This window comes from Vicugna pacos, chromosome 13 (assembly GCF_048564905.1).
Source record: "Vicugna pacos chromosome 13, VicPac4, whole genome shotgun sequence".
NCBI lineage: Eukaryota > Metazoa > Chordata > Mammalia > Artiodactyla > Camelidae > Vicugna > Vicugna pacos.
In genome coordinates, this window is record NC_132999.1 from 19,213,675 (window position 1) to 19,226,652 (window position 12,978).

At 40.4% G+C, this 12,978-nt stretch overlaps 1 protein-coding gene across 8 annotated transcripts in view; it reads left to right on the forward strand.

The window, feature by feature from the left end:
* The window catches only part of JAK1 (Janus kinase 1), a 210,039-nt gene that overhangs the window by 54,110 nt on the left and 142,951 nt on the right, over nt 1–12,978 (forward strand). Inside the window, exon 1 of one of the 8 annotated variants that reach the window (XM_072974294.1) lies at nt 6,168–6,188. The exons of the other annotated variants lie outside the window; for them this stretch is intronic. The gene's annotated coding sequence lies outside the window, so the exon portion shown is untranslated. Of the gene's footprint in view, nt 1–6,167; nt 6,189–12,978 lie in introns of those variants that run through there. 8 annotated transcript variants of the gene reach the window in all.

Here is a 12,978-nt window from a genome sequence, read left to right on the forward strand (position 1 = left end):
GTTTACCTTCCTGTTAGTATGGACATCAAGGTTGGTGAAACAGGTTTACTTGTCCTAAAATGGGTATAGCTGGTGTCCAATCAAGAGAGTCTGTGAATTATACTTACTGTTAAACTTACGATGATCTTATTTTGTTTGTTTTGATTTAGAGCTAAGTACCTTGTTTCCACCTACAAAACCTCTAGTGCAATTTCAATTTGTGTTATTTTTAATTCAGTAGTTCTTTTAATTAATCATACTCATATGAGAATATATCAGTGTACATTCTGAAGAATAAAGGTAAAATGAGCATTCATCTAACCTCCTTCAGGTTAAGAAAAGAACTTTGTCCTTGTGGGAGAAACTCCCTGTGTGGCCTCTTCAGTGGCTCCTCCCTTCCTTACATCACCAAGGTAATCGGAGTCCGGATTTGTAGGATCATCATCCCCTTGGTTTTCTTTAGTTTTGTGACCTGTGTGTGTCCCTAAACAAAATAATATTTAGTTTTGTCAGCTTTGAATTTAGCATAAACAGATCATACTGTATGTTTTCTTCTAGGCCTTGCTTCTTTCAACATTGTGTTTGTGTTATCTGTGTTGATGTGTGTAGCTGTTAGCTCACTGTTTTCATTGCTGTATAGCAGTTCCTTCTGTAAATATACAATGACTAATTATATTCTACCCTGGCGGATATTTGGATTGCGTCCAGTTTTTTATCATTATGAACAATGCTGCTGTAAACACATACAAGTTTCCTAGTGCCGGAGTTTCTCGGCTAGGGGAAAGAACAGAATTGCAGCGTCATAGGATTGTACGGGTTGGGTCTTAGCAGGTAATGCTCAACTGGCTTTCAAAGGGCTTGTACAGACTTACACTCTGTCTGCAGTGAATAGGAGTTCCCATTGTTCCAGAGCCATTTTCTGCATTTGGAATGGTCACTTATTTTTTATCAGTCTGGTGGGTATATGAAAATATTTCAGTGTGGTTTTATTTTGTATTTTCCCCCTTACTCATCAGGTGGAGCTCCTTCTCATACGTTTAATTGCTATTTGAGTTTTCCCTTTTGTGAAGTATCTGTTTTAGTCTTTGGCCCACTTTCCTACTTTGTGTGTGTTTGTTACTCACTCCTAAGTGTACTTGGTGTATTTTTATACTGCTCTCTTATCACTTAAATGTGTTGTAAACATGTATCTCCTCCCAGTGGATGGTAGATATTTTATGAAGTCTTTTGATGGATAAAGTTTCTCAATTTTAATGCAGTCGAGTTTACCAATCTTGTCTTTTAGGGTTTGTGTATTTTATGTCTTAAGAAAACTTTCCCTATGCCAGGGTCATGAATCTCTTCTATATTATTTTCTAAAATTTTTATAGTTCTGCCTTTTATAGTAGATTTTTAATTTACCTGGATATTATTTCTATGTATGGTATGAAGTAAGTGTCCAATTTCATTTTTTTAATGAGTATCTAGTCATTCCAGCACCATTTACTGAAAGGTCCATTATTTCTCCTTGATTCTGCAGTGCCTCTTTGTCCATATGGATCTAGGTCTGAGCTCTCTCTACAAATTCATTGCTATATTCTTCTATCCTTAGACCAATACCATACTATCTTTATTATTATGACTTTATAAATTTTAATATCTGGATGGCAAGTCCTCTGTCTTATTCTTCTTCAATAGAGTCTTGGCTATTTTTGGCCTTTTGCACTTCCATATAAATTTTAGAATTAAGTTATCAAGTTCTACTGAAAAAAAAAGTCTATTGGGATTTTGATTTGAATTGCAGTTTAATCTACAGATAAATTTGGGGAGAATTCACATCTTTAAATTTTAAGTCTTCCAATCCATGAACATAATATATCTCCATTTATTTAGGTCCTCTTTAACAACATTCAATAGTTTTATAATTTTCTTGCACATATTTTAGTTTTATTCCTGAATTTTTAAAAATAAATTTGGATGCTACCACAGATGTCACAGATATTATCTTCTTAATTTTCATTTATGAGCTGGTATTTAGAAATCAATTATTTTATAATTGTATTATTTTCTAAGGCTCCTGTAAAAAATTGCCACAAACTTTGTGGTGTAAAACAGCAGAAGTTTATTATCTCATAGTTCTGTAGTTCAGAAGACAGAAATGGATCTCACTGGGCTAATAAAATCAAGGTGTTGGAAAGGCTGTGTTCCTTTCCGAGGCTCTTGAGGAGAATCTATTCCCCGGCTTTTGCCAGTTTTTAGAGCTGCCCACATGCCTGGGCTTGTGGCCCCCTTCCTTCATCTTCAAAGCCAGCATCAGCAGGTGGAGTTCTTATGGTGCATCAGCCTGACTTTTTTGATGCCCTCTTTGACTTCTAAGGACACTTGTGTTATATACAGATAATCCAGGATAATCTGCTCATCTCAAATCTTTAATTTAATCATATCTGCAAAGTCACTTTTGTCATGTAAAGCAACATATTCAAAAATTTCAGGGATTAATATCCAGATATCTTTGTGGGGGAGGAGGGCACCATTCTGCCTCCCACAGTATTACTGATTTTGTATCTTTCAATCTTACTAACCTCTCTTATGAATTCTTATCATTTATCTACAGGTTCTTTTAGATTTTCTACATATACAATCAGATCATTTGCAAATAATGTTCATTTTGTTTTGTCCTTTCCAGTGAGTGTGTGTGCATATTTGTGTGTGTATTTTTTCCCCCCTACCTTCAAGGCCAAGGTACAACAAAAAGAATGACCAGGGGGTAAAAAACAACTGGCTAGGACCTCCAGTATAACATTCAATAGGATTAATTATATCAGGCAGTCCTGTATGGTTTCTGTACTCAAATGGAATACCCTCAGCATTTCATCATTAATTTGCTGTAGACTTTTTTCTCCTGAAATTGAGATGATCATATATGATTTTATCCTTTTATCTGTTCATATCATTAATTACATTTTCTAATGTTAAACCAACCTCCATTTCTGAGAAAAACCAAACTTAGTCTTGCATTTTAGTTATTATGCTAATGAGAGATGTGGGCCTTTTATTTTCCTTTCTTGTATGTGTTGTCCTTATTAGGTTATAATACCTAGGTTATATCAGCCTCATAAAATTAGTCACAGTGAGTACCTACTTTTTCTGTTCTCTGAAATTGTGTAAGATTACAACTGTTTGTCACTACATTGGTTTCAATAAAATTGCTGACATTTTCTAAACCTAAAACACATTTGTACATTCTTGAACTTCTGTGTTAAGTGCATTCTCATCTTATTTATATGCATTTAATTATTAAATCCAGGAAGATTGGAGATATTATCTCTCTTTTTTTTCCTGATAGGGAAAATGAAGCTAAACAGGTTACAGATAAATCTAGACTGTTATCTTTCTATTTATATGTCCCACATTTTGCTACTCAAAATGTGGTCTGTGAACCAGCTGAATTGGCATCTCCTTGGGGCATGTTGGTGGCAAAACTGAATCTCAGGCCCCCACCCAGGACCAATGAATCAGAACCTGCATTTTAACAAGATCCCTAGGTGATTCCTTTGGACATTAAAAGTTTGAAAAAACATTGGCCTACATTACCAATTAGATTATAAAGTCTTTGAGAGCTTCTTACACCTTTTCATATTCCGAGTTCCAAGCACATGCTATTCATAAAATCACACACTCATGAAATGAAGGCTATGGTGATGATTTTATAAAACACATGGCAAATCAGAATCAGTTCTGTTTTTGACTGTGTCAGGAACTCCATATATTGCTTAATTTCAATAAGAACTTACATTTAATTTCAGTTTCTCATCCATAAAAAGGAATATAGTTATTTTCTCTAATGACCCAACCAATTCCAAAATGCTATACTAGAACTGATAAATATCATCTTATAGTTAAACTAATTAATGTTGATAACAATTGAAATTGTTCTGAGAGATTTTTCTTTGCAAAAAAATTCAGTATCAGTTATGTAATGGTGTTGAATGAAAGATGTAATACATTAAAAACTATCATTCACATCCAAATAAGTTGTTATTCATAAGATCTACCTTGAAAGAGATGTTTTTAGTTTGATCAGATGCCTTTTCTCAAGCAGCAAAGTAGGGCAATAACAGGGACTGACAATTTGTGTTTTCTAGACAGATCTCAGGTTCAATAGCTTGGGAAAATGGCAGATTAGAAATTGAAGTAGGGGGAAAATATAAGATGATGCTTTTTTTTAAGTTTCAACATTTTAATTACTGAAAAATAAAGTGGCTTCTTACTAGAATATTAGGAGAAGATGCTCTGATTGCCTGAACGTCGGGTAGGATTATCAAAAGCAGAATTAATATATTCTTCCTAGCAGTTTAGAATTTCATGCTTTTCTAGCAGTTTGTGTTTGTTCCCATCTTCAAGATACCAGAGGTAGAGAAGGGTAGAGAAGACAGCAGAGTTAGAGAGGAAGATTGCCCTATTCCAGGGTATATCTGGCTGACCTAAAAAATGAGACATTTCATAATTTGATCTGCTGTTGTGTCTGTCACTAGAAAAACCAGCATTTTCTTGGATAAGAATTTGCCCTCAAATTGTATTACGATAACTATATCATAATCATCATTGTGGAAACCATTGTTGACAACCCACGAAAGAATCAAGGTTTACTCATGATTGCTGCTTATAGTTTTGATTCCTTTGATCTTCACATCTACTTGTTTGGCAATTCTGGTCCCTAAATTAGACATTTGGTATACTTGGTCAGCCTGGGAACTTCAAAGACAACAAGCTGTCCAGCCATCTGTGAGACTGTCATGGAAGTTCCTTGTGTTCTCACAGATTGCAGCTTGTCTGTTCTGAAAGATGAGCAACAAATCTATTCCAAGCCTGAGTAAACCAACTGACCAGTCTCAGAGCAGCACTGGTGGGTGGTCACTCATGGGTCTAGCAGTTCCCATGCAGGACACCTAAACACTGTACTTAGAATAAGATTAGTGGGAAACTGGTATCTTCCACATCTTGGAGAAGCATTGTTTGTTTTTGTTGCTGTTGTTGTTGGCATATTTTGTGTGATTAAGAAGTGGTATTAGCTTTTGGAAATAAGACAAAATTGCCTCTCAGATACCTTGCCAAAGTTAACCTATTGCATGTATGTATTGGATTTGGGGATTGTTCTATTTATTTTAGATGAGTAGTAAGAGGGTGTGGAGTAAGGCTTTACAGAGATCACTGCAGAAGGCATTTATTTTCATACATAGGGAAAAATACACCCATCTCATAATTACAAGTATTTGGGGTTGAAACATTGAGACAGTTTCTATTCCTGCCTTCCACCATTAATTAGGTAGATGACCTTGGGCAAACCACTTAACCTCTAGGTTTCCTCATCTGCAGAACTGAAGGCATTGGTCTACAGAACCACTTAAATCCCTCTACCAAATATTTATTCATTCAGGACCTACTATGCACCATCAGTGCTAATAACACTGTGATTCTTGGAAAGCTCAAGATTGTGTCTCCAACGCTTCTAAGCATCACTCCCTGCTCTTCTTTAAGATCATCTCCTGAATTCTCCAAAAAGGTCGAAACACTCTTCCTGCCTGAAAATAATATACACGGGGTGGGGGGCGGGAGCGGGAGCGGGGGTGGGAAACGTGTCAGTTGCATTCACCTGGCGCCAACCTGGGGCGGTTGCGCCAGCTTGTTAGTGAGTTTTTATTTCTCTGTAAAGGGCAACCTCTGCATTTTGAAGGGCAACCCAGTCATCCGAAAAATTGCAATTTAAAGAGCGCCTGGGGTCAGGGCGGGACACCCAACCGCTCTTTTTTCGGCTGGGGAAACCTGGGAAGAATTTTTTGGGCCCCATCCGAGTCACGCGGCAGTTCCACGGCAGGAATTGTGCAATGGGGCGCGACCGGGGGGGCGTCCGTGGGTGGAAAGGAGCGGGGAAGGCTTCCACGGTGCCAACTTCCCCCCCTTGGGAACGGGGAGTCACGGCGGCGCGGCGTGGACAGCAGGGCTCCGGATGGCCCCGAACCCGGGCCAAGAACGCCTCGTTTCGCCGTAGGGGCCTGGGGCGGAGAAGGGCGGGGATGCCGTCCCCTCTCTCTGGCAGAGTCCGCATCGCGCGCTTCCCGGGACTCGGCGAGGGGCCGGAGCGCGAGCGGGAACGGCGGCCCAAGGCGACGCGGCGGGGACGCAGACTCGCCATATCGACAGCGGCTGGGAACTCCGGGCTCGCACTTTCGGTAAGAGCACCGGGGCTTCCAGCGGCGCCGCGCCCGCGCCCCCGCCCCCGCCGGCCCGGCTGCCCTTTCGGATGGTGACGCAGCCGCCTGGGTACGCGGAAGTCTGCGCGGAAACCCGGAACCTCCCGGGCCGCCGGGGCCGCCGGGGCCGCCCCTGCCGCCTTCCCGCCCCCGCGCAGCCCCGCGCTGCGCCGAGCCCCGCGCCCGGTGTCGCCCAAGCAGCGAGGACCTGACGCGCGCTGCAAGGGTTCAACTTCTGAGCGATTCCTCGGTGCAGGCCCGTGATAAATGCTTGTCTCTGTCCTAGTGACGCGCATACTATTATTACCTTCACTTAGAGGTGGGGAAACGGGCTCAAACAACAAAAAAAAGTTACTTGCTTGAAGTCAAGCGAGGCAGAGCGGCGAATGAAATCCGGGGCTGTATCGACACAGGTATAATCATAATTCTCTTGGATCCGCCGCTTCACAGCTTTCATTCCAGTGAGCAGCCAACAAGTAACAGGCAGGACAGGTAGACTGGGAACCGGAGCCCCTCTTCCCGGGGCGACGGAGACAATTTTTAATGGTTGGTGCTCACACAATCCCCCAGCTGTGCTGTGAAGTGAATGAGTGAATGAATAAATAAATAAAATAAATCTGTATCCGTATCTATATGTATGTGTGTGTGTATATATATATTTCCCGTGTATATCATTGAAGTGGAAAAAGTTGGAAAGCTTTGTTTAAGCCCTTGTGCCTCTATTTTCAAACTGTATATTGGGCTCAGGGACACCGATCAAATGGGATTGTTGGAGGATTAAGTAGAACAGTATTTACATGGGTGCTAGCACCTGGGGGGACCCTCAGTACATTTAATTCTCTTTTTTGCGCACTCCCAGGGACATCGGGGCATTCACCTTCCTCGCCTCTGGAGAGGGGATGCAGTCATTCTAGGTCAACACCTTCTCTGGCAGATGAGAGATTCAGTCCACTCAACGGAAGATCATTTACCCCATCGCCATCTAATTAGTGACCGACACCAAGCTAGGGGTCTTGTTTGTCGGCCCCTGCAAGGGCTTTTTCCATTTCACGCATCTTTTCCTCTAGAAGTTTCAGAACAGCTCTAAGGCCCAAATGAGACTTCCTCGGTGACCTGATAGTAGGGACCTCTGGAAAGACTAGAGTAGGAGATCGAGGCAGGGGGCTCGAAGCCTGCCTACCCCCTTGCAGAGGAGGACCCCCAGGCCTGGGCCTCTTTGCTGGCGGGGGCTGGACTTCTTTTGCTAACTTGGGGCATGGCTGGAGCCCAGCAAAAGAAGATTGCGCGTGCGTGCGTGCGCACGTGCGTGTGCGTTTCTGCCTATGGAACGTCCAAGCAAGCATAGATGAAGGTTTAGGATTCTATCCTGAATGGGACGGAGTCCTTCCACAGCAAATCATTTCAGGATCAGTACAGAATTTTGAAGGGAGTTTATCTTGAAAAGTGAAATAGGCCAGTGGAAGTTTTCTAACATGGTAAAAAATCTTGGGAACTGTCCACTCTATTTGCTTAGGTTTTAAAATCGCTACTCACTGAAGCAGCTGTTTTTCCCTTCCAAGGCTCCATTTTGTGAAATGAGGCTAAAATATCTAGACAGCCCTTTCCCTGGGGTACCCTGGAATGTTGGAATATGAATGGCCTCTTAGTGGAGCTGGAGCTCCAAAGAGAAGTAGGGCCATGTAAGGACAGGACGCTCTCCTTTAAAAACAAAACTTCTGTTTTAAAATCACAAAAATAATTAATACTCATTGTGGAAAAGTTAGATTTCTCCCCCCCAGAATCAGAAACAATGAAAAGAATTGAAATCCCACAACCAGAAAACCATTGTTAACAATTTGGTGTATAGCATCATATGCAACCAGACCGAACACACTGATTTTCTCCTTGAACAACCTTTTTTCCTTGAATAAAATACCATGACATGCCACTAAATATTTTCCTCATGTGTTTGTAAATGACTATTTAGTATTTCATTGTGCATTATTTAGTCAAACCCAAGTGAAAGACTTAAAGTTGTGTCCAGGATTTTGCTATTGAAACAGCAATGTAGTGTGAGTCTAGGAGATAAATCTTTGAGTACATTCTCAATTATTTACATACATAAATTTTCTGCAAGTGGTGTTTCTGGGACCAGAAATAAAGTGACCTTTTAAGCTTCCGTTTTTCTCCAGTGTTCCCCAGATTTTCTGTATCATTTATTCGCCAAGAATTTACTGAGCACCCATCACATGCCAGACATGCCTGGATACAGAGATGAACACTTTGAAACACAAGGTGTCACAGGTATTGTCAGGCAAGGCTCTGATGCTCAGGGAAAGCCAGATGCCCAGTTTGAAAAGAGTCGTGAAAGACCAATAAACTTTCTTGAGACCAACAGATTTTAGGTGAGAGGAGGTTAATGGGGAACATTGAAAAAGGATGGGAGGAACAATGAGAAGGTCAAGGGGGAGTTCTTGTACAGAAGCATGGTGGCCTTGAAGTCTGATATGTGTTCATATATTTGGGGAAATTGTGAGTTGTCTTGTGTGTGTGTGTACTAAGAGTAGATCTGAGAAAGAGGGCAGGACAGAAGGCAAAGAAATAGCCTCTTATGTTACACTAAAAAGATTGGAACCTTATTCACATAGCAAACAGAAAGTGATTGATGGGGCCTCTAAGATCATGGTAAAATTGGATCCCACCACTTAATCCACCAAAGGGCCAGCTTCAATAGACCCCCAAAATCATTCCTGGGGAAGGAAAACAGAAGATAGAAAATTTTTCAAAGGAAATATCCCAAAAGAATGTTGAAATGAAAACTGCAAAGAACCAACCAAACTCAATGGTAGTGACTACCATGGCCATCACATTTAAGAGCAGGCTGTGGTTATCATTAGTAAGTTTGATCATGAAAAATTTTTTTCTCTATGTTAATGAGAATGGCCTTAATGCTGGTGCATGCCCAGAGGTTACTATAGTTTCCAATCAGAAGAACAAATCCAAGACTTTCAGTAAGTCTACAAACAGGTTGCATAGATGGTGGTTTAAGAAAAACTTTTACTTATAGACAAAAACTGTGACCAGGTTGATCATGACTTCTCAAAAATCAGGAAAATTCTCAGCTATTATTTCTTTGAATGTTTCCCCTCCTTCATTTTTGCCATCTCCTTAGAGAATTCTGATTCCATGTGTATTAGACCTTCTAATTCTATTGTCCAAGTCTGGCAGTCTCTCTTCCATATTTTGTATCTGCATTTGGATATTTTTTAGGATCTGATTGCCAGGTGACAGTTCTTTTCTTCAGCTGTGTCTAATGTCCTTTTGGACTTGGGTTTTTAATTTCTGTCATTTTTTTCATTCGTAGAAGTTCTGTTGGACAATTCTGGGTAGTTTCTTGCTCATTTCTATAGGCTTTCTTTTCGTGAAACAAAGGTTTTAAAGGTAAGCCAGTCTCTCCCTTGGCCTCTGCAACTCCATCAGCAGGAAGCAAGAGGAGTCCCTGGACTAACTCATCCTTCAGATAAGAATATTTCTTCCCTACCCCTCACATAAGCATCATCAGGAGTGAAGAAGGAGGCCCACAACTCTGTGCTTTTGAGAAGAGACTTCTCCCTCCACAGCCCTGATACTCAGAGTGTGCTTACCTACCTGGAGACCATCATAATCCCGTCATGTCTGTGTCCCCTGTTTATGTCAGCCATATAAGAAGCCCAGGACTTTCAGGTCATCCCTCATGCCCAGAGCTAAACCCCATGTGGTAAGGAGAGTTAGATAGCCTCTTCTGTGGCACTCCATGTGTCTCCTCATTTTTTTCCCACCACCTGCCGTACTACATATTTTATTATGTTTTTTGTCTCCCTCTCCTAAAATGTAACCTCCTTAGGACCAGGGTATTTATTTTGTTAGATGCTTTGTTCTTAGAGCTTAGAACATTACCTGGCATATAGAAAGTCGTCAAAAATTACTTGTCATGTGAATTAATATTAAACACTTTATATTCTGTGTCTTGACATTCTGTATCTGAGGATTTCGCAGGTCTGGTTTGTGTCATATGTTGCTGCTGTCTTTTATTTTCTGTGCCTTGTTTGCTTGTGCGTTTTATGGTTTTGACTCTGAGCTCGTAGTCTCCAGATTTTGTCTGTAGAGATTGTTTGAAATGTAGATTGAAGTTGCATTCATTCAGAGGCCATTTGTGCTTACCTCTACTAGTTGCCTGGGATAACTACTTCCCCAGGACCAAATTAATATCTCTGCTCGTTTTTAACTACACAAGTAGGGTGAATTGGGCTATAGACATAATGTATGTGGGATTATCAGCTTGTGGATGTAAGTTATCAAAGGATGTATATGCCAAAATATATGTGTGTATATTTATATTTTGATCATTTGTAACCACATTATCCTTGGCACGTGGCTGTACATATTTTCTACCAAGTGCCAAGGGCCAGACAAGCAGGTGTCCTTGTTGTCCCTTTCTGTGCAGCGGGTGTTCCTGTTGACCCTTACACTGGAAGGATAGCCCGCTTTGGCTTTTCCATCTCTATTAGATTTCTGCATCTTGGGTGGACTGTAGCTTAAGCTGATTTCTAAAAATCCAGTCTTCTTAGATCTTCAGATTTCCCAAGAGTCGCTTGATTTTTTTAATGTGAAATCAGCAATTTTTAAGTATTGACAGTCAATTCAAATTTATTTCTTTAAGTGCTAGGCAAAAAAAATTACGATGAGTCATAGTTGAGCTTCAGTCTACCAGTTAACAATTTCTGTTCTAAAACAGACTCAACCCATCAATCAACCCATGTGTATTGAATACATAAGATGCAGAATGCTTTCTGTTAGAATGCATCTATTAGATACAGTAACCACAGATTGGGAAAGAAAAGTCCAATTTCAGATTTCTGCTTCTTTTTCTCTATAAATATACTTGTCAGATCATGTGCCTAGATTTCCTGTTCAGGATGTATATTCACTATATCTACAATGTAAGGAAATATAGGGCATAGTCCTTGCCCTCAACGTTTTACATTCTATACAAAACAGAATGTGCAAGGTGGATCTAAGTATCATGAGATTTAGAGAAGGAAGACCATCTAGGAAGTCACTGCCTCAGTCTGGGCCTGCATTAAAAGAGCTGGAGCAAGGGCGTGATGGCACTAGAAGTAAAGGGGCAGATACCAGATAATTAATGGAAGATGTGATAGGATTTGATAACTGAATGAATATGGGGTAAGAGTAAATATCATTTCCTCCTTATGTGATTGATATAATTCTAAAATTTCTTTTGGTTTGCTCATTTCTTAGAAACCAAAGGCAATATGAAAGTTTTTCTTAGTTATAAAAGACTCAACAAATGCAGTCAATTTTTATATAATAAGAAGAAACAGAAAAAAGCCAAGTATTGGGGGAAATATTTTGGCTGATGTATTTACATATATTATCCCCTTCTAGTACCTTTTCAACATTAGAGGATTCTCTTTCTCCTTTTTATAAAAATAAATTTAAAAAGTAAATAAATAAATGCACACACGCACTTCAGAATTTCAAAATATCTATAGGCTTCTCGGGTTGGAAAGCTTCATTGAAATAGACTGTCAATATTTTGCTAAATCAATGCTATTAGTTCCACTTACGGCATTTCACTGGCGTCTGACTGTTTGAAGGGGCTATAGGGAAATTGATGACATTAAGTAAGATAGATTATGGATCACATTCAACTCACAATGGGCCTGGCAGGCATTACTCTCATTATTGCTAATGGGAGTTTTGAGTATAAGCCTTTGTGTACTTAAAAGAGTCTGCCATTAAAAATCTGTCCATCTCCTCATCCTGGCAGTAGGTTGCAAATGGCTTTAACTTTAGGTGTAATTTATTAATTGGCTGGGACAATGGCCTGATTGTAAATGATTAACACCCAGCAGGTCCGTCCCCCCCTCCTTCTTTTTAGTTCCTTTTTAGTTCCACCCTAGAATAAAGACAACAATTTAGGAATTACCAACACTTTCACATGCATAGTGTCACATTTGAATCTCACTGCAAATGTGCCCTGAAAGTAGGTGAATGTCTTAGTTGAGGTGGCAGTAACAAAGTACCAAAGACTGGGTGGCTTATAAACAATAGAAATTTATTGCTCACGGTTTTGGAGGCTCAAAGTCTGAGGTTGGGTGTCAGCATGATCAGGTTCTGGTGAGGACCAGCTTGTGGACCACCGTCTTCTCTTTGTCTCCTCCACGGTGGAATGAGGATGAGAGAGCCCTCTGGGGTCCCTTTTATAAGGGCACTAATCCCATTCCTGAGGGCTCCACCCTTAAGACCTAATTACCTCCCAAAGGTCCCACCTCCTAGTACCTTCATATTGAAGGTTAGGATTTTAACATATGAATTTGGGGGATACACAAACATTCAGTCCATTGCAGTTGGGTTTGCCTAGTATACCAATTTACAGACTGGTTATCCGAATTGCCTTGAAATTTCTTGTTCAGTGCCACAAAGTTTGCACATGTGAGAACCAGGATTAGAACCTAAGCCTTATGGCAACAAGCCCATTGCTTTTTGCAGAGTCCCAAATTGCTTCTCAGCCATTCAATTTAACAGGTTTTCCTTCAGGGCTCATCACATATGTGGCTTCATCAGGCTCTGAGGTTGGCAAGAGTGCACACTATTGCCACTGCTCTTCAGGGACTTAGAGTTTATTTGATCAAAGTTTGTGTACCTATATAAATGGCTACAGCATGAACTGTATTTTCATGAAGTATTTTAGGAATGTGGAGAAAAGAGAAATCATTGTGGGCTGTTC